The 22,876-nt window shown below is 38.4% G+C and overlaps 1 protein-coding gene across 4 annotated transcripts in view; it reads right to left on the reverse strand.

Annotated features, from left to right (window-relative positions):
• The window catches only part of LOC134217662 (EGFR adapter protein-like), a 254,022-nt gene that overhangs the window by 114,200 nt on the left and 116,946 nt on the right, over positions 1–22,876 (reverse strand). For all 4 annotated transcript variants that reach the window (XM_062696472.1, XM_062696471.1, XM_062696470.1 and 1 more), the window contains exon 2: positions 20,148–20,178. The gene's annotated coding sequence lies outside the window, so the exon portion shown is untranslated. The remainder of the gene's footprint in view (positions 1–20,147; positions 20,179–22,876) is intronic.

A 22,876-nucleotide genomic window follows, 5' to 3' on the forward strand; every position in this document is an offset into this window, starting at 1 on the left:
TTTGTCCACTGTTCAGCAGTCACCGCTATCTCTCCGCCCGAAAAAGTGCATCCCCTGTTGTCGTCCGAAAGAGTGCCGAGCGCATCCCAGCTGCTAGTACAAGTAAGCCATCACAAGCCGGCCACCATCCGGGTGATGTGCACTTGCCGTAATGGGCTATATATTTTCAATTTGGTCCGCCCTGTCTGCTGTCCGGTAGTGCCGGACAGTTCCGGGGCCAGTACAATCTCGTTGCGAGTGCACATAAAAATAAGTGCAAACGCGGTCATACCGGGTTCGCACGATAGTCTCTACCCACTTGCTTCGGTGCCCGACCATATCTAAAAATAATGCCAATGTTTGTGCACCCGAAACCAGAGCACATCCGTCGAGCGAGCGAAGAAGGGGCTGCAGTTCGGTTCTAGACCATTTATTTCTCGGCTTTCTCACTTTTGTCTTCCTGTGTGTGATGCCCTCTTCTTTGGACCATCATCGCCACCCAGTTACCACTAATCGTCATCCAGTGGAAAATTGTTCCACCCCATGGAGTTGTTAACCAGTGTTCAGTAACAAGTGATAGTTGTCATAGGATTCACAAGAAGATTACTTCTCGGTATATTACTTGAGGTTGAGATTTTATGACTTTCTGCTCATGTCGACTCCCTTTATCTCAATTTCTCTCCTCTTCCTGAATATGTAATTCACTATGATAGGTGTGTGTTGCCCAACCCCCTAGGGATATCTTTCAATGGTACAATGCAGCGGATCCTAGCCCAGGTATCACCTGAATGCATTTACTATGTTTTTTTTTTTCATATATTTATTTGGTAGGCACTCTGTGTTCTTAACCGCTACTGTGCCGAGATCTACTGTGGTATTCTGCTGTACAGAATCTATTTTTAGATTTCCATTTCCATTATTGTTGCCGTTGCCAGTCCATCTCATCGTCAGGGTTGCCACATATACAGATTATTCTGTATTTTACAGATTTTTGGGGTAGAATGGTGACCAAGAATCTGTATATACAGATATACAGATTTTTAGCAAAATTACAGATTTTACAGATTTCTGTACTGAAAACTATAATAAAAATTATATAAATAATTTGCTATTAATAAATAACTGTTTTCAATAAGATTTTAAGGGCTTATAAAATAAATTCTTCGCCAAACTGATCTTATCACAGTCCATTACCATATTAGCAAATCTTAATTTGAAAAGACAGAGCATATTGGCTCTGGCAGGTTTTACTTTTTATTAACAGTTTATGCAAATCAACGATTTTGAAACCAGATTATGCTCCGTAAAATGCTTGGTAAAATGTTCGGACTATATTTGAATAAAGTGGTCTAAGAAAAAGCTCAAGCAATAATAAAAGAGAACAAGCCTTTATTCACATAATCCAGAAACAGTAGTTCTTTTCAGTAGGTACAGTGTGACTGAGCAGTTGGTCCGCTAAAGTGGCCGCAATAATTAAAGATGGACCCTCGATAGGTTTCATTCACAAATTAACATATTTTTTAAAACGAAGTTTGTTCAAAAACCATTTTGATTGGGTTTTGATGGATACAGATTTTCAATACAGATTTTTTGACTTGAGATACAGATATGAAGATTTCCCGAAGAAAAAATACAGATTTAAATGTGGCAACCCTGCTCATCGTGAGTCCATTGTGTCTGTTTGTCCATGTCGTGTATCCAATGATCGTTGCATTGTTCGGTTGCCATTTATCCGGGTAACGTTGGAGGAATGCCTCCGAGAAGAACAAGTTGCCAGTCGTCGTCAGGCAGCCGTGACGGTGAGTCGCGTTCCCCAAAACGCCTCCGTATGAGCTGCGGATCCGGCGACTGACGAGGGTTTGGTGGAGGGGCTGGGAATCGAACCCATGACCGTTCGCTTGTAAGGCGAACGTGTAGCCAACTACGCTACGGGACCCCCTATATTTACTATGTTTATTTTGGCTAGTTATGTACACACATTTTTTTTTTTTGTAAATTTTGAATCTAAATGTTAAAATATATCTAGAATTATGATTGCAAACGAAGAGGTGAGCCAGCCCAGGGCTGCAAACCTCTATAATAAAGAAATAAAAAAAAATGATTGCAAACGTACTGTGGATGGTTCTAAGCGACATGAAACAAAACCAACAGCTTTTCCGCGACAAATTCGCTTCACTATTGATGCCATCACATTGACACATTTAGACTCCCGCTCACCTGTAAAATAATCCTATTTTTTCCACTCCATTAACCCCACGCAGTGATGGCTGTTTGGACTGAAAAGCCTGTCGTTCCTTATCAATGTCAAAGGTAGCAGATGTCTATTTCGGGAAACCAGTGTGAAAAGTTGAGCACGAAGAAAAAAATACTCTGTAATACAGTAACTGTTTTATTTGTTCATCTCACAGATCCCATATTCATTTAATGAATGGAACAAAAGTACAATAAATGAATTAGTTTCCAATTGTGTGATTTGTTTTTGTAATGTAATAACCAATCAAATTGATGCGGTTAAAGCCAATCAAATTGGTGCTTATTTTGTTAATTCGAGATAAGATAAATACATGAAAGTGTAACTTAATGGAAATTGGGCATGTTGAAACAAAAAATGCTGTAATATTGATTCCAACTTAGTCGATACTGATTCCATCTTAGTCCAAGTTCTAACTTCCAGTGCAAATTAAATTCCAAACCATAGGTATTTCGGCCTCCCCGCAACGAAGCTTACAGCATCTATCCACACCCCACTGTCACCATGAGGTCTTGAGTGGCACATTGTCATCGTTGAAAGTTTTTGTTTCCTATCTCTCGGATATTTTCCTCTTGGCAAGTATTATATTGGCGTTCCGTAATTAGCTTCTAGCGTTTTCAATTAAAGCACAATGATGTCAATAACATTACCCAGCTCTTCCTTAAGTGCACCAACGTGAGAGCCAATTCTCGACTCTAATAACGTCAGTCGTCTTATTTCCCTGATTGAATTCCGCTATTTTATCCCTCGCCATCCGCCAAGATGTCCGAGGAATGGGTATTCCTCGGAAGAAATCATCGTCTTCTGCTATCTTTTTTCAGTCGGAATCCCACCATGGTGCAAGGAGCGCGCCGGAGAAAAGTGTAATCCAAACTTTCTTTTTTTTTCTTGTACAATTTCTGACTCAAAGCTAATGATACTCAACTGGAACTTACTCGGAATGCTCCGACCAAGTAAGACTCGCTCTTTCAATGGAGTCTACTATTAAATCTGGATGCACCAAAGCAAACGAGAGATGATAAGTTCCGTCCCAGCAACCTAAGGGACGGCGGCAAATGAGCAGAAAATAGCAAAAAAAAAAACAGGAAAATGTGTCTATAAAAAATGCAAGATAAAATTGAGTGAGATGAGTTTAATCCGGGCATAATGTAAGAACGGCTGCTCTGCTCGGTCGGTGCATTTTGTAAAATGCAGTGAAACGGCGGAAAAGTTGTAGTGGATTTCAATTAAAAATGAAATCAAGCTTCGAGCTGCTCGGTTTTTTGCATTTTGGTAAACATTGTATGTCTGCTCCCACCCACCAACAAGAGGTAAACGTTAATGCTTAAGAAGACCCTTTTCGATAGGGAAAAAGGGAACCTCATTTTTCATTTGGAGAACGCCAGCCAGCAACGACCAACTTTGACGAATGCTTTCTATTTAAGCCACATCGTGTTTGCAAAAGCCTTCAAAAGTGGCTAATGAGGTTTGCCTTTGGTGCATATTTTGTGGACGACGTACTGTCCTGTCACACGAGCGACAGATAGCTTTTAGATGCTAATATTGACGAGGTAGGTACTTAAGTTAAGTTGCATACTTTTATATTTTATAGTCATCTATTTTTGATTTGAAACAATGCTCTCTCAATACTTGCTTACTTGATGAGCTGAAGCTCCTTCTCGGTGAGTGTTCGGGCGGTCGGGTGTGAAACGAAACCGTTTTTGCCTTTCTCGTACAACAAAGTTGTACCGAAAGGCTATCATTTCACTCCAAAATCGAACTTTTTATAGAAGACTCGGATACCCATGATGTTATATACCAATCAAATCAGCTCGTCGAGCTGAACAAATATCTGTCTGTCCGTGTTTATGTGTGTGTGTGCACACGAAAACCGAAAAACATTAGCCACTTTTTCATATATTAATTCTTGACCGATTTTCTCGCAACAAGTTGCATTCGACTGGGGACAAAGCCTTGTTGATCACTATTGAATTTGATAACGATAAACCATTGCGTTTAAAAGTTATTAAGAAAATGGTATCGAACTATATAAGCGCCATATAAGGTTGGTGTCTTGGCTAAATGCGAGAAAGGCAGTATCACCACTCGGTGAATTAAGTTGGTTTTTGCCTTTCTCGTACAACAAAGTTGTACCGAAAGGCTATCATTTCACTCCAAAAACGAACTTTTTATAGAAGCTTCGGAGACCCATAGTGTTATATACCATTCGACTCAGCTCGACGAGCTGAACAAATGTCCGTCTGTCCGTGTGTATGTATGTGTGTATGTGTGTGTGTATGTGTGTGTGTATGTGTGTGTGTGTATGTGTGTGTGTATGTGTGTGCACAAAAGCTAAGAAAAACATTAGACAACTTTTCATATAGTAATCCTTAACCGATTTCCTCGCAACAAGTTTTATTCGACAGGGGGCAAAGGCTAGTTGATCACTATTGAATTTTAAAACGATCGACCTTGAACATCCACTCATCAAATTCATCGTCGTTTAAACACTAACGACATCTGTTGATTTCAGTTAGTTAGGCAAATCACGAACCAGATGGCGGTAGTGAGCAAACGTCAAACTAGAGCAAAACCGATGTGCGCGCCACGAGTGATCGATTGGCCAACTAATGATTATTTGAATTGACCAGTAAATCAGTGAACGATGGAAATTTGACAAGTGTTATGTCTTGGCTAAATGCGAGAAAGGCAGTATCACCACTCGGTGAATTAAGTTGAGTTTTTTTGTAATCAACATTGGGAATAAAAAGAGACAAAATTTTCTGGCTACGCCACTGCCCTCGATTAATACGTATTGATGTAAAAAATCATTGCCGTTAAATGTGTTGCAGTAGTTAAGCATCCAGTGTACCTACTCGAGCGCAACTACTTTAACAATCCTGCCCTTGCTGTAGTAAGTACAGCCACATCGTTACAAATGTGGCCCGTATATAGTTGACGGTACAAGAGCAAACATCTTAACCTACATCCCCATTCAACATTACCCAGCAAGATATTGTTCACTAAAGTTTTTTGTCATAAACATCATCATTACCATCCTGATGATACGTACTCAACGCAGTGCAGTAGTGCTGTTTCACATTCTCCTAGCCTCAAATGCTACTGCCCAAGTGTGGGTTGCTAAAGGCGAGATTAATCCCCGGTGAAAAACTTTTCCCTCTGGCTTGCGTGAGTATGGAACCAGCAGCCCTTAATCAAAAGAACAAGGTGCGAGCTGGCTGGCATAAACTCCTCTTTCCTATTTCCGGGCGACATTTGCTTTACATTACCTCCACACTAAGCGCCTGGACAAGCTTCAACGTTCTGTTTGGTTATTCTTTGAACGAAACGCACCGTTATTGCTACCTCTTGTTAACTTCACGTACAACCTATTTTTCGTACTACTCGATGTTTTTACGATACAGACATGCCTCGAATCTGACCGGGAAAAACGTGAACGGAAAGCACCTGATACCGGAACTTGCGGTTTTGTTCTCACTTGTAAATTTACGTGAATTGAATCGACGGTACAACAATTGAATCAGAGAAATAGTGTGATCAGTAAACTGTGCATGCACGGTTGTCCAACATCCGGTTGCAAGAAACAACTTCCCGACAAGTCCAACTTTTCCCGTCTGATTCCGTGTTCTGATTCAGATTTTCCGGCAAAGAAGACAAAACTTCCCACCTGCTTCGAACAAGCGTTAGTCCCACAGCAAAAGCGGCTGTAAAAGACACTGCATTGTATCCTGGACCTCCCACTTTAAACTACTGCTCTAATTTACGCGGCCATGAGAAGCATGGTATAATATGCGCTTGTGATAATAAATGGGATGGTATACCCATAGTGCATAGGAATTATTTGAAAAAATAACTGTTCTGATTTCTTATAAAGGGTGACGACATTAACAAAGCTTACATTTTGGTTGGCAAGCAGTTTTACGATGTATGTGCTGTATGAAATTTTGGTTTCTATTGACTTTAAACTACTTTTGAATAAAATGCATTTTATATCAACTTCCCCACATAAAGAAAGACGAGCGGATGCACTGCCCATAAATTCATAACAGTCCCATGTATGCTTGCTTTCCTATCTACATGGGACTGTTATACATTTATAGGCAGTGCATAGCTGTGAATAAACTGTAAGAAACTCGAATATAGAGCTAGAGCCTAACCGGTGTACGCTACTCTAGACAGAGGCAAATCATAGAAAAACTTTCTCCAATGCAACTTAGTTTACAAATAGATTTTTGCCCGGCTGGAGGAGGCACATCCTGGAGAAATTCGAGACGGAAGTGGGTGGATCCTTGTGGGTGAAATATGATCGAAATATTTAAAATCATTACTAAATAGTAAATAGAAGAATTCTTGTTCCTTCGTCCTATTCTACCGTTATTCGTTTATTGACACTACATTTTTCAAACGAGTAACTGTTAGTAGTGGCAAGGCTTTCAAACCAAGTATTTATAAATCATGTGAGTGGCATAATGTTTAGTGTTTGTAAATTAAGATCCACCCGAAAATTTCCATTGACCCATTATTTGAGGTAAAGCAACAGACGAGCAGATAATAAGCCAGTACACGATCAAACGTGTAGTTATTCGGAACGCCGGGTCCGTGAAGTGAAAAAGAAAAAATCTGCTTCGAAGATTAGATGACTAATTAGTGCGGAATGGAATGGAATTCAGATAAACTATCCATTAAAACTAACACAATATCCTATACCAAAAGAATCGTGAAGGTGCAGAGGTAAATTTGGTCTCTAGTCAGATGAGAGTCGGACTAACAATCCTTACTTTTGTATGTGACAGTAAGGACGTGACCGGCGGCGTTATTGACTGAAAATACATAGGCCCTCGAAACGTGTGCAATGAGAATGGATAGCTAATCCCAAGCCGCATTCATTTGGTTTTCTGTACAATTTGGCAAATTCTAGTCAATCACGGAGTAGCAACCACAAACTGTAGGGTCATAACGCTGATGCACATGCTCATGCTCATAGGTTGATGATAATCAAGTTTTCGTTACCATCATGATAATTATATTGAACCTGATGATGATTCTAAGAGAATCAATTTAATGAGTAAGTAGCTGTTAGCTTGAGATAATATTTCGAAAGTGGAACTATCGATTCATTCCAAACCTGTCGTTTTGGGTGAACAGAATCCACTACTACAGTGACCCAATTACACGGTCGCCCGCAGGTAACTCTATGTTGGACTAGGATAGATCCACCGCCAGTGACTATCCGAATACTGAATAGACCGCGTTAAAGCTAGGAGCTTTAACTTTTCAGTGACTTTAATGAAGGACGATCAGGATCGAATGCAAGGCCAAGAAAAGGTGTTCGTCAATACTGATATTACTTCTGAATCTGAAGCACGTCATTCCGAGCAACACAGTATAAAAATGACGAAGCAGTAGAGGCCTTGCTACAAGTTCCAAAGTAACAAGCATCGGATCAAAAACTTTGAAAAATTCATATCGCTGAGTCCAACTTTGTGCGGTTTGCTTAATGCCCCGTGGTAAATGGTCTTGCACGTGAGAAATCGGAGATTGCGGCAAGAAACGCCAAACATTACTGCATCTCGTCCACAAACAGTCGCCAGCAGGACGATCGTCCTCGCGTTCAAACATAAGCTGTGGCTAGTATTCACCGTAAACTTCGATCTTCTAGGATATCTTCTATCTATATATATAAAAACCAATCTATGTATGTATGTTCGCTAACTACTTCTGAACCACTTGGCCGATTTCAACCAAATTTGGTACACACATTCTCTATCCTCAGGGGAAGTTAACAAAGGGGGTGGGAGGGTCATTTAGGAAAGGGGGGGGGGTTTTGTTTAGAAAACGAACAATTATGTGTAACTTTCATCTCCCAGGACCGATTTCAACCAAATTTTGTACACATATTCACTATAAGGAAACAATCATATGAGAGATTTTGGGAAAGGGGGAGGGGTCTGGAGGGAGGGGTATTGTTCAGAAAACGGGTAATTTAGAGTAAATTCTGAACCCCTGCACCGATTTCAACCAAATTTGATACACACATTCTCTACCCTAAAGAAAAGATAACAAGGGGGGGGGGGGGGGTCATTGAAAAAAGGGGGGGGGTAGGGGGGGGAGGGGTTGTCTTTATAAAACGAGCAATTCAGTGTTACTCCCAACTTCCAGTACCCATATCAACCAAATATTGTACACATATTCACTAAGAGAAGTCGATCACATGGAAGTGTAATTTGGGAAAGAGGGGAGGGGTCTGGGGGAGGGGTATTGTTCAGAAAACAGGCAATTCAGTGTTTCTTTTGAACCCTGGACCGCTTTCATCCAAATTTGGTACACACATTCTCTATCCTAAGGAGAAAATAACAAAGGGGTGGGATGATCATTGGGAAAAGGGGAGGGTAAGGGGAAGGGTTGTCTTTAGAAAAGAGCAATTCAGTGTAACACCCAACTCCCAGGACCAATTTCAGCCAAATTTGGTGCACACATTTTCTATTCTAAGGAGAAGATAACAAAGAAGGTGGGAGGTCATTTTGGAAAAGGGAAAGTTATGGGGGAAGGGTTGTCTTTAAAAAATGAGCAATTCAGTGTAACTCCCAGGATAAATTCAACCAGATTTGGTACACTTATTCTCTATTTTGGAAGATGTTTATTGAAAAGGTAGGGCCAAACAAAGATATAAAAATATATTGATACAAAGGTTCAATTCTATGAGCGGTAGATCTACCTCTGTGGGTTTCGTGCTACAGCATTGGACATTTTAATTCTATAATTTACTTTTCAGTCCCTAGCAAAGCCGGATACATATAGCTATTAGCTATCTATATATCTCGGATACTTATTCAACGTATGTGACGTATGTGATTTTGTAAACAAAAATTTAAACGTTGATTTCTGCAATCTGATAGCACTCCCACGCAAACTATCGCCACATACAGGTAGGGGGAGGTTTCGGCTACATGTTCGTTGTATTGGTTTGCGTGGGAGTGTCATCATATTTGACAAATCGACGTATGCATCTTTGTTTACAAAATCACATACGTCGTTTTGAATAAGTTGCCGAGATATATAAAACTCAATGTTTGTATGTTTGTGTGTGTGCTCCAGCCTAACTTCTGAACCCATTATTGTATTGTTTGGTTATCGATCAATTCAACCATTTATCGAAATCATGGTTTGCCCAACGTAAAAGCAATGATTAATGTGTTTCCTTCTGGATGGTGAATGTGATCCCTTCTTTAAAAATAGACGTTTGCTCGGAATAAGGCATCGGTGGATGTTTGTCCTTCTTTAGAAATAGACGTTTGCCCGGAATATGGCGATTATGGATTCGCTCCCTTTTCCAAAATCAGTCAATGTTTTCAAATGAAATCTGCCTTCTTTTGATCAAATGATGAAGTATCGATAAGATAACGCAATTATCCTGTTGACCAATTGGTTTATTCATTTTCCGATTGTGAAAAAAAAAACTGCGAATCAAACTGGCAATTCCGAGCAAGGCCGGGTACATAAAGCTAGTTTTGTATAATTCCTATGATACTGTATGGAGCAAAGGTGGAAATATCCTCCTTTGCTACCTATCAACAAAGAAGTTACCGAGCAGCTGAACCTTGTTGAGATTTACAGCCACTGTGCTTGGGATGGACATGAAAGGTTTCCAGACATGAATCTGATTCTCGATTAGTCAATCTGATGATTTCGGCTGCCGAATATTTCCATTGACCGGCGCAAGCACCGTAGACCAGTTTAATCTTCCAATACCATTCTTGGGGTATGGATGGCTGTTTCGTCGTTATTTGCCTACCTACCTAATAGGCAAATAGGTAGGCGGTATTTGACCGGAGTCGTGGTGAACAGTTACGAACAAGCCATTCCACGGATTTTCAATGGATTGGACAACATCCAACTGTTGTTCCCACTCATGGTTCGAGAAGAACCAGAATGGACCGGTAGCAGTAAAATCTAGATTGCGATGGACTATTTTCGGCAGCATCGATTGAATCAAAAGATATTCAGTGTCTCCGATTATGTATATCTGTAAAAGTGTGGTTGAAACTGACCTGATCATATACGACGTGGTCGAGTTGCCGGCAAGTAATGGTATGGAGGAGCGTTGTTTGTTTTGTCTCGAACGAAAGTTACGTAACCAACCGGAATAGCGAGTGAGTTTGGAAAGGCAGATAACCGAATATGTATCAAGAAAAGGGCTACGCGCACAAGGCCACACGTCAAGAGATGGAAGAGCGTGATCAGCATCATACGTGAAATCTCCCTCTTGGCATGGTAACTAATCCACGTCAATCTGGGAAGGTGCGTATTATTTGGGATTCAGCAGCAAATACAAAAGGAGTATCTCTCAATGATATGCTATTGAAGGGCCCGGACCTGTTAACATCGTTGCCAGCAGTGCCATGATGTTCCCTACAGCGACAGGTGACGATCGTGGGTGATATCATCGAAATGTATCACCAAGTGCGTATAAGAAAGAAGGATCGACAGCCGCAGCGGTTTCTTTACAGAAGCGATCCATCGAAGAATCCCGACGATTTGTGCGTCGAGAGTTTTGAGAGCAGGCATACTGCAACGAGGTAGTGGTCGTATTCAATATTCTCTCTGCGGTATGTGCAGATGTTTGTGATGTCAGAGAAAAATTTACCGTCGATTAGAACGTGGTTGATTTGGTTTTCCGTTTCTTGATTAGGTGATTTCCATGTGACATTGTAGATATTCTTGCGAGGAAGAAAGTGTTTCGGACTACCATTCCGCGTGAGGCTGCATTGAAGATGCATCGTTGGCCGTTGTCGTTCGGTTTGCAATCTGGCCGGTCCGAGCTCCGGTCTACACATTTCCTCCCTGCCTACTTGTGCGTTCATGTCGCCGATGACGATTGTGACGTCTCTCAGTGGGCATCCATCGTATGTCTGTTCCAGCTGTGCATAGCACGCTTCTTTCTCGTCGTCGGGTAACTCTTCGTATGGACACTGCGCGTTGATGATACTATAGTTGAAGAAACGGCCATGATATATGTTCAAGATTGGCCAAAGTGAAGCGCTGGGTATCACACTTATCCTGCTGCAGTTGCAATGAATCGTGAGCTGGCGAAATCAGCGAATCGTGAGCTGGCGCGGTGCACAAAATGGTACGACAAAACCCAGCCAATTAAAGGCTCCCCCAGACCAAAGCGATTTCATCGCCGCGACGGCGACAGCTAGTCGCCGCGATTCTATCGTTGGGTTGCTGCAGGCTATGTTCTATTTACGCTTCCATACCAACGGCAGCAAACTCGCTGTCGTCAAGCGATAGAATCGCGTTGCGACTGTCGCATCGCGTGCGTTTCGGGGATCCTTAAGGGGAGACTTGATCCCCTTTTCTTATTTCCGATGTATCACTTTCAAAAACAATTATAGCTACGCGGTTTTCGCACAGACAGAAACAGAAACATATAATTTAAATTTTATGAAGTGTGACAGTCAGTAAATTTTTGTTGGTACTGATACAAAATCATTTTTTTTTGAGTGCTGTCAAAAGTCGAATTTTAAAATATTCGGGGGAATTGATCCCTCTCCAAGAACTTGGTTTGATAAAAGTAGAAAGTAGTTTTCTGATTGTTTAAATACTTTTCCTCCAAAGTATGCAGATTTTTAGATTTTCTGTGAGTATTCATGAACGATTTTAGCCATGGAATTTGACAGCGTATTATGATCAGGAATTGTAAAAATTATTTTAGGTAAATTTTTTTTTTATGGGAAAAAAATATTTATTTTGTGACAAATTTTGTAATTGTTTTGCTAATGTTGATTTATTTATAGAAATGTTATGTTTTTCTCAATGAAACGCTTCGGTTTCTTTATGGAAAATCCTTTTTTTATAATTGCAATTTTGATTTTAAAAGTGGTAATTTATTTTGGTCTTGTGGAAATTTTTATTGTTTATAGCTAAATTTTGCAATACTTTGGTGAATTTCATACTTATTTATTGTTTATACCCGAATTCTTTATTGATAATTTCCTAATATGTTATTTCGCTTATCTAAATCTAATCTTTTATATTTAGAGTAAAAAATATTCCGAAGTCAGCAGCTCCTGTCATTATTACCAAAAATAAAACCTCCAATTATTGGTACAATTAATCATTATCATTAGAATTGTTACGGTATAATTCGTAGATTGTTTACTTTTGAGATCCTTATCTAGCATGCTATCAGAAATCAAGAAGGGGAGTGGTCCTTGATTCCAGTCTTAAACAAAAATAACAAAAGCATGAGGATTACTACTCCTGGCCACGTCCATCTTGACCGTAACTAGGGAGAGGAAGCAAGTGTTGATGTGGTACTTACTTAACGAGAGGCCACCGACTTAGCGACAACCTCTTAAGTACCACGGAGTTGGATAATGAGGAAGGTATTCGTTGGGTCAGGGTTTGCCTGTAGCTGGCAATGATCTTACCCCGTAACACACCACGTAAAGGTGTCTACCCAGCGTTACGGGTCGAATCCTTCCAATAGTTCCGATATCTTCTAATGCGTGTTCCTATAGTTGCGAATCCCATTGTTTTTATACGGGACTCGCAACTATAGGAACACTACCGCAACTATTGGTACAAAGCAGAGAATGAATTTAAATAGGGTAAAATGTCCAATAGAGAACCCCCTAGTAGCGACATTTTGTTCTTCCTGTCATAAGGAATAGAAATTTTCAACATAATAATTCTGCTTGATATCTAATAACAAGTTCTGCGATCCTCTTCACGATACATACATAAAACTCTCAAATACACGACGTTATTCGTTGAAATTAACATTTTAAAGTCTGAATGAATTCGCCCTATAGTAGACCCCCTGGGTGTCCATAATAGGAAATTGCTTCCCTATAGTCGACACTTCATTTGATTTTCATATTTCTTTTCGGGACGTTCTTCTTCCCTATTGTAGACCCCCAAAAATATTCCTATAATGGACACTTTTGTGTTTATTTTTTATAGAATTGTAAAAAATCATCTAATTTTACTTTCCAAAGCATTTCCAATGTATGTTATCAGATCATAGGACTGTAAGGTACCCAACAAACAACGACAAGCTACAAATAAGCATCTAGGTTGAATTATTGTTTATTTGTGATATTCGTAGCTGAATAAAATGTATGCTGAATAATTCGCTAGACGGTTTCATTTCAGCATTTAATCTAACTAATATTCGACATGACCTATTTATTTGTTTACTACCTTTATTTGAAGTCAAACTAACGTTTTCGTTTTATCACATTTCAGCACATTGGGGAAATTTAACAGTGTGCTGAACTAATGATGTTTAAAGTTCTCTGTTCGACTATAATGTGATGCTCTCAAAGGGTGGTCGAATTAAGTTTGAATAGTAAGTTAATAAGCAAGCATTTAGACATCCTTCTTAACCTTTGTCCTTCTTAACCATTGGATTTTCCATTTATCTGATATATCGCACAATGGAAAAAAACATGCTTTTTCAGTTTGAGAGAAAAACTGGATTCTAGATCTGGAAAATTTGATTTATAGGAAAAATGGATACTGAATAATACAAATAGACATAAATAAATCAATTAAGACAATAAAAAGACAATAAAATAATTATTTATTTTCAAGACATGCTTTTTATATTCGTGATTTATTAAGCTGTCGGAGATTATATCAAACAAAACTGCTGGAGCAATAAAAAAAATTATGCATTCATGCGGAAATAAATTTACTAAAAGCCGGATATAACGCCGTTAAATAACGTCGGAAAATTATTGAATCTTTGATGTGTGGAATCAAAAGATATTTTAGTTACCAGATAAAGATTGTCGCTTCGGTTCCCTTTGTTCTGCTGTCCAAAACATGTGTGGTGCCTAACTGTCAAATCGTATGTATTTTTCAATCATTGACATTTAGATCCACTATCCTCGCCATGAAAAGATGTTCCGGACAGCGACGACAGCGATAATTTTATCTTTTGTGGAATCCCAATATTATCGCATGGATGTTGATCTTTATTGGAATAATCTTAGCATTTGACAATCATATCGCAACCGTTTATCAAGAGATTCTGAGGAAGGCCGAATATACTTTGATTTTATTTTCATAAACTCATAAATAGCATTGGGAATGGATTTTATTTTATCGTTTATCGACACTATTTTTACGTATTTTCCCTAGTGTGCGAAGGTTATGACTGGCTGAACAATGGTTGAAATAAAAATCGTTATTTACAAACTGTAGTTTGACAGATCGACTTATTGAATAAGAGTCCAATTATGATTCATATTCAGCAATAAGATTATTTATGTTAAGCATTGAGTGAGCCATATCTAACAAATCAAGGATGGCGCGGATGACAACGTTACCGGCGGATGATCAAATGACAGCAGTTCGAGACCCGATTTAGGAAAATTTTAAAATGATTATATGAAAATAGCAATTGCTTCAAAATACGCTCATTGGAGATCTTGATGATGTTACCTTCTATGCGTTATTATTTTCGAAGAATTCACATGTAGCTGAATTGAGGCTTAGTAAAATGCATATTAAAGGTTTAACGAATCAGTTAATAAAGTTGTTTTTCAAAATGAGATGTTGTAGTTGTATAACTTCGCCAAAATTGTGTGGACAAAGCTTGAACAGATGTTGTGATAAGAAATAGTACAGACATAATTCAACACAGCGCTGAATTAAATCATCACACTGATGTTAGTTCAACTAGTGAATGTTTGTTGGGTAGGTTCTCCTGATGGAATTTCATAGCAAAATATTTACATTGTGCTGTAATAATGCAAAAACGGCTGGAGGGTCCACTATTGGGCACTTTACCCTAGGTATTTCAGTGATATTTTACCGATTTTTAAGGATTTTTAAGTTTTCATCTCTTTCAACTAATTGATGCACAATGTAGGTTGCTACGTTCTTTGCCCACGACTATCGGATCAATTACTCTATATGAAAATTTTATTTTGCTCCCTTTTCTGGTGGGCACCTCGATCTTGTTATAAGAAAATAAGTACCAATAATGATTCTAAAAACGTTTTTTAAATAAATAAAATAAATTACCGAAACCGTCGGATGCAGAAGTAAACTTATTTTTGCTACGTTACAAGACTGCTACAGCCGGAAAACTACACGTTCCGTTATATACCCACAATCGTCAAGCATTAATTCGTTTTTTTATCTATTGCGTCCATTTAACAGGCTCAGGCGTATAACATTTAACGGAGCCGAAACTCTTTATTATATTAACAATCGATATCATCTTATTATCAACAGTTATTAAGGGGAACGGGGCATAGACCAAGATACTAGAGGTGAGTCAAGGTTAGATTGCGTAATTTCAGGACGGACGAGGTTGGGATTAGGTTTAGGATTAGGTTTGAGGTATTACAGCTGCTCATCCGGGTATTTGACGTCATTTACGGTATGGATTCAAACGTCAAATATCTCATGAGCTTATTAGTGGTCTAATGGTTATCCTGAGGACTTCAATGAAAACAATTTTAAAAACAGTCATAAAGACGGATTGGTCATAGACTTGTCTTACGCATAACCTAAATAAAACTTAGTAGTTTTCAAAAGGTTTATAATGGCATTGTACAAGAACATAATGTTTATGTTAAATTTCATGAACTATGGTCATTCGAATGGCTAAACAAAATGTTACTGTTACATGTTCCTCAAATATCTTAAACAAAGAAAACATTAAACACAATATTCCCAATTGATTCATATTTAAAATATTGTTGTTTATTAACAGCCCAGTCAATATTTTGGTACCTATAACTCATGATATAGGTTATTATATAAGAATCAACTTAATCGTATATAATGCACAGATTTGCTATATACGTACCAAAGTGGAGGCGATATAGGTACATACGAGTTATATTTTACGATTTTTTACGACATTATAAGAACAGTATTGCGATTAAACATTAAAATATAAAAAATAAAAAATAATTCTTACCAGCACCAAGTCTCGAACATGCGATCTTTGGATTTGAAGGCCGATACTCTACCACCGCACCATACTGCACATCTTGAAGTGAATTGGATTTTTGTCCAACATAAACTACACAATTTATATCTTTACAACTGCTTGAAACTTCTACAAGCCATTTGAACTGAAGTGGTTTCGATTGTATTACGATTCACATAGACATTCATTCGCACTGATATAGGATATTGCGAGGAATATAAGTCATTACGAGTTTGTATTCACACAATTACGATTGACTTTCACTATGGTAAAAAATATCGTATACGATGAATTCAATACAACATTTTTCAACAATAATCTGACAAAGTTTGATATGCAGTGCGATTTAGATTTCGGATAGACGCATATGCGACTTTATTTGCTATTTGTTATACGATATGTGGTTTACTGGGAGCTAGCTGTATGTACCCGGCCTTGCTCGGAATTGCCAGTTTGATTCGCAGTTTTTTTACAATCGTAAAATTAAATAAACAATTGACCTTTCCCGTCAAAAATGTTTATACGCTCAATCGATTCTTTGGCTTATTTAGGGTCAACTTTCCCAAAGAACCCATATTTTTTTAAGCATCTAACTATTTTTTAAATCGAAAATAAAAACCAAAAAAGTGTTGCACGTGTGAACCGGCCTGGAAAAATCACCCGATGTTTGTTCCAAATCCTGCCAATATCTTGAGAAAAAAGCACTTTTTTTGATTTTTGTATTCGATTTTAAAAATAGTTATAGGCTTCAAAAAATATGGGTTCTTTAGGAAAGTTGACCTTAAATAAGCCAAAGAATCGACTGAGACAATAAAATGAGATACAATTTTTGACGGGAATCAACAAGGCTTTGTCCCCTGTCGAATGAAACTTGTTGCGAGAAGATCGGTTAATTATGACTATACGAAAAGTTGTCTAATGTTTTTTATAGCTTTTGTGCTCGTTTTCGGAGTGAAATGATAGCCTTTCGGTACAACTTAGTTGTACGAGAAAGGCAAAAAAACATAATTTGGAACGGTTACTTGATTATTGATCACCATGCAAATCATTTAATTTGATTATTCATAATCATTAATCATTAATCATATCGATCGTTAATCATTAATCATACACATATTGTGTCAACATTTAATCACGATCGGTAATCATTAATCATACTTCAAACGTTTTATTCATTAATCATAACCGTTAATCATTGTCAAAAATTAATTTAATCATTAATCATAATCATTATTCATTGTCAAAAATGAATAAATCATTATTCATAATCTTTATTCATAGAGTTGAATGATTTAATCATAATAAATTTAATCATTCATTGGAAGCTTTATTCATTAACGCTCTGTTTTGAACATACCCTCGGAGAACTCCGGTGTCTATTGACCGGGTCAAGATTCTAGATGAAGACAGAAACCTGTCATATGACGAGTTTGTACTATCCCATTTAATTTCACTACTTTATTGCACTTTTGACAGAAACGTATTTCGACCTCAACAGTAAGGCCGTCTTCAGTGTCTCGTACTTGACTCGACTCGGAATAGTACAAACTCGTCTAATGACAAATATCGGATTATTTAAAGCAAAGTTATGCTGATTTAGACAAAACTAGCTGACCAGGCGAACAATGTCTCACCAAAAATTGATCAATATTCTGATGCAATTTTATCGAATATTGAGGTTTGGTTTTCAAAGTATTCCTGTTTCATCCCAACAGTTTCCCTGGTAAATAAAAGAAGAAAACGCATATAAATTAGCAAACATTGGAATGTCTATTCTGGAATGATGCGCGGTCGTACAAATGCCAACTTTGTTTTATATGTATAGAAGACTAGCTGACCCGGCGAACTATGCCAGTAGAATCATAACTACTAGAACGCTAGTGGCGCTGTATTCATTAAAATTATTTTGCCAAGGTTTGCTTCAACAAGCTTGAATTGGTCATAATTCATGCATCATGTTGTAGTGCATTTTTGGTTTCATCACCAACATCGGTTTGACACTTGTAGTACCGGTTTGGCTGCCAGGTCGAAGTAATCTAGATGTTTTTCACGCAAACAGGAGCGACATTAGCAATCTTATACTTATGAATCAACCACTTTGCCTCGCCAAAAATTGATCAGTTGCGTACATTTGCGTACATATATATATGTACACATAATTAAGGTTTGAAATTCGCATACAATATATACGAAAAGCCAATTCATCGAAAGGATTGAGCTTTGGTTTTCAAAGCATTCTAGTTTCATACTGACAATTTTACCCGTAAATAGGAGATGACAACAAATATAAATCAGCAAAAATTTGGCTGTCTATCCTTGAGTGATGCGCGGGCCTACAAATGCCAACTTTGTTATATATATATATTTGCCGATCCTAACTTTTTTTGTCTAACCCCTGTACATAATTTTGAATTGTTAGGTTTCACGTAGAGCTAGAAAAAAGTTATATATTATGCTGTTCTATACCTTACTTACAATACAACAACTCAACTTATTTAACGATTCTGAAGTTTTCATGTAGTTTTTTATTACGATATTGCGATTGCATGTAGTTTTTTTTTATTGCGTAAAAATGTACAAAGGCATAATTTCCTAGAGAAAAAAATTACAAACAGTATTAGTGTAACAGTAATCATGATCATTGCTTCATTAATTACGGCGTCTAGAGGCTTAAAAAACGAACACCCATCATCAGGGATCTGGAGGCATAATCAAGCTCATCGCCATAAAAACTCAATGAGCGCTCCCTTGACTTTGAACCCAATAAAGCCGAACGTAGCCAACCCGGCTTAACAAGTATGTAAATCAGGTTTTCAAAATTCAATTAGGACATTCCCTCCCTACGCTGGCGCTGGTGCAGCTGATACTGATCCCAGGTAGTTTCTAGCTCCAATGGTGTGTGCACGTGCCAACGCACGCACACGCCACCCAATTGCTAACTGAGTGTTGAGATGTAGATATTAGTCCCTGAGAGGGATGCGACACGTGCTTGCTTCAGTGAGGTGGAAATTTAAAATACATGTTTGAAACCTAACAAACACAAAAACTAGATGCGCTATAAAACAAGTTTCCGGATTAAAAAAAAAATTGCTCATCGAATTACAGAAATGTGCTAAACTACAGAAAAATACGAGAGAGACAAAAATACATGTTTTCATTTTGAAGATACCTTTTCATGGACTTTAATATTTTATAATTGCTATTGCTAAACAGTACCTTCCTACTATTCATTTTCTATGCAAACAAACTCGCAATTGATTGCCAACGTGTCCGTGAGAAAAAAAAGATGCTAAAGTGTTTATTGAATTATATTTATCAAAGTTGAAAAGATTGCGCTCTGAGTTCTGCTGGGTAGAAAGCTCCAATTTGACTCCAAACTCCAAACAATACAAAGCAGTAGCGGTAGCGAAAAAAGTTGGGTACAATTCTTACAAGACAAAGTTTTCCGCCTGCAAATGCATAATATTTTCACGATTTGTATTGCAATCCATAGAAGGGGGAGGGGATGCTAACGAGCGAGGCAATGAGGGCGGAAAAATCGATCTCACAAACAAGCCCTGTCCTCTATCTCTCCCTGCTGGGCTGATAAACAGAAATATATGCCGCTGAAGCAAATTTGTTTGCCGCGAGGGGACGGAGCAATAAGAATGAATTGGGAGACTGGATAGGAAATTCGGAAAAGAAAAGTTTCAACTGCGTATTTTTTTTCCCAATGGGGCTGTTGGGCAGAGTTTCCAATGACCAGGGGGAATATCTTCGTTCAGGCTGGTTAGAATGAGCAAAGATGATTGCAATGGATCGTTATTCTCGAATCAATTGTTTGATTTTCCCGGGGAAAGGAGTTACAGGGGTAGAATTTTAATATCGGAAACCGAGCTGTGGTAAAAACTCGCGATAATTGGCTGTAAACATTGATGAGTGCTATGATGAATATTGAAAAGAAATAAACGTACTTACCGGTATCCGTTTTTTTTTTGCTGTCTTCAAACTGAAAATGGAAAGCAAAAAAATATATACGTTAAAGCATTTTAACACCATAAAACCACCAAGGATGGTTTGAGTAGTTCGTCAATAACTCATTTCATAGGCTACAATGCAAAATGCGTTGTGATGGACTTATAGCACGGTGTTTTTTCCACAACTTTGTCTAACAGTACCTTGCTCCCAGCAATAGCAATGGTAGAATTGTCTGACGCCTAATATTATCATGATTCTGAAAATAGGCATGTAAGCGTTGTCTGAGCAAATTACTCTTATGATACTACATCGTCGAGCAGGCATCTGGACGTTTCCTACCAGCAAAATCCATTAATTCATCGCAGTGCCCCCATTTCCACCCTAGCATCCATGCAAATACACGCTTCATTTGAGATATTCTATGCCGCACCACAAACAATTATTCACGCAACATTAAATCAACCACAGCAGCTAACTCTCCCCCACCAAAGCAGATAATCACTCTGAAATGAGGACAGACAGGACATTACCGGCTGACTGATCTTACGTCGTCCTTTCCATGTACTGTTGGTTGTACTACTGGTAGGTAACCTGCCATCATACTCGCCTTTATTCCAGCATCACTCGCCCAGTTGGGAACATGCAACGGCCCTTCCGGAAGAAGGCAGGCGGATGATGAAGAATGATTTATCTTTACCTTTTCCGACAGCTTACGTTTCCCGACATGCAAGTCTTATTCCACACACACACACTCACTTACACTGCAAGCGCTCTTTTCCAAAGATACCTTGTTGTAACCAAAATGAAAAGTGTCAGTCACTCAGTCAATCAGTCGGCAATCCTACACATGGTGTGCTTCCCGGAATGAGATCCTCGGATGGTAGAATGGGGGACTTATGTCGGCGTGGAGAATCCAACCCAAAGGAAAACCCCGGGAATCATCTATTTACGAAACAATTAGTGCTGTCAGTATCAATTTATCTCGAACATGAAAACTTAATTCCGCTAAGACGGTTTCGACGACATTGCCGAGACCACCGGAAGGCAATGTTTGTGACTTTGGGAAACTTTGGATGAGTTCTGTTCTGAGTAAGCAGCATATGTCGACGAGTCGATCGACGCTGGAGACTGTTAGTGTACTGTGCAAGCGAGCTTTGGAAGGTTTACGCTGGTTGTTTGACGGCAGGCAGGGATCACTTTCAGTTACGGTAAGATGCTGATAGTTGCTAGAGCAATGTTGTAAATACCGTAAAGCGATGTGAGAGTGTTGAATTGATTAAATTTTTAACAATTCAAATAACCACTGCAAATCTGCCAATGGTGTTTAATAGATACAAAACAATTGAAAAAAATTAAGTCAAACATTTTGACTGATTTCTTTACATACAGAACAAATCAAATTAATATTAATGATATGGAAATGCTAATATCATCTTCCAAACTTAGACGTACATGTTCATGATAGAATTAGAGGCGAAAGTATAGAATTGATAGTTCCGTTAGGATACGGCAGGCATGAAGAATGTTTTTATAGAAGTCGATTTGAAAGCGAGCGGAGGGCAAAATTAATATTATTTAATGAATTGTCAAGTCACTTTGATAAACCAAAAAAAAATATCGGAGTAATCGACTATGCATTTTATTAAAAGATAATAATAAGTAGGGGTCTCTACCAATACTTATATTTACTTCTAATACATACAATACTAAATATAAATGTTTTTTGATGGATTTTTTTTCAAGCAAATCTTTGGCAAACATGGTCACGATGGCTCTAGTTTACGGTACCAGGCTTCCTTGAGGCAAACCTTCCTGAGGGAAAACGGAAAGCGCGCTGTTACCAAGGAAATGGAAGAAACCCATTTCCCGTTGACGACGACAGAGATGACAATGTTTGTTCCTTTTTCTATGGGATGAACCTAGCGATGAAGACGCGACGGCCGGCGGGAGATGCTAACATAGATTTCTCATTTTTCAGCTTGCAGCCTGACTCAGGGTGCTGCCGTTTGGAGAAATTAGACAGCAACTCCACATATTTTGAAGGTTATTTACGAATTTCTGCTTTTGATTTGATGGTGTGGAGATTCAGAGAGATCATCCAGCCCAAAACGTTGGTAAAGAAAACAATGTAGAACAATTATAGATAAGGTATTTTTTTTATTGTATGAACTTATTTTCATAAAATATCTTATACATAGAGGGAAAATTGAGAGGACAGATTAGGTTGTCGAATATTCAAACTACCCTACCGAGACAAAATGTGGAGAGCTATGCGATTGGCGGGCCATATTTAGTGATCGTCGCATGAGCATCATCTTCTTTTACTTTTTCTATATCTTCTCTATATATAAAAATTAGTTTGCATATCATTTGAGGCAATATAACTAACGAACGGATGGATCGATTTGCAAGGTTTTCTCACTAATTCCTCTTGAGATCAGTTGTGTTTGTATTACTGAAAAGACGAAAAATTTCACCGGGAAAGTTGAAAAATTGTCTAAATGCAACGTTTTCATGAGTTCTGAAGAAAGGCATCGAACTAGAACTGAAATCGATCTAGAGTGCGATGCTGCATTCAAATAAAGGATTGACAATTTGTTCTAAAAAAAAACCCTAGCGAGATCGGGCAGATTCGACTACATAGTCTTCTCTTCTTCTGTCTTTTTTTTTTCTTTTTTGCCTTTCTCGTATACTAAGTATACGTAAAGGCTATACTGCCGTTCTACACA

The sequence above is a fragment of the Armigeres subalbatus genome, chromosome 2 (assembly GCF_024139115.2).
Source record: "Armigeres subalbatus isolate Guangzhou_Male chromosome 2, GZ_Asu_2, whole genome shotgun sequence".
NCBI classification, from domain to species: Eukaryota; Metazoa; Arthropoda; class Insecta; order Diptera; family Culicidae; genus Armigeres; species Armigeres subalbatus.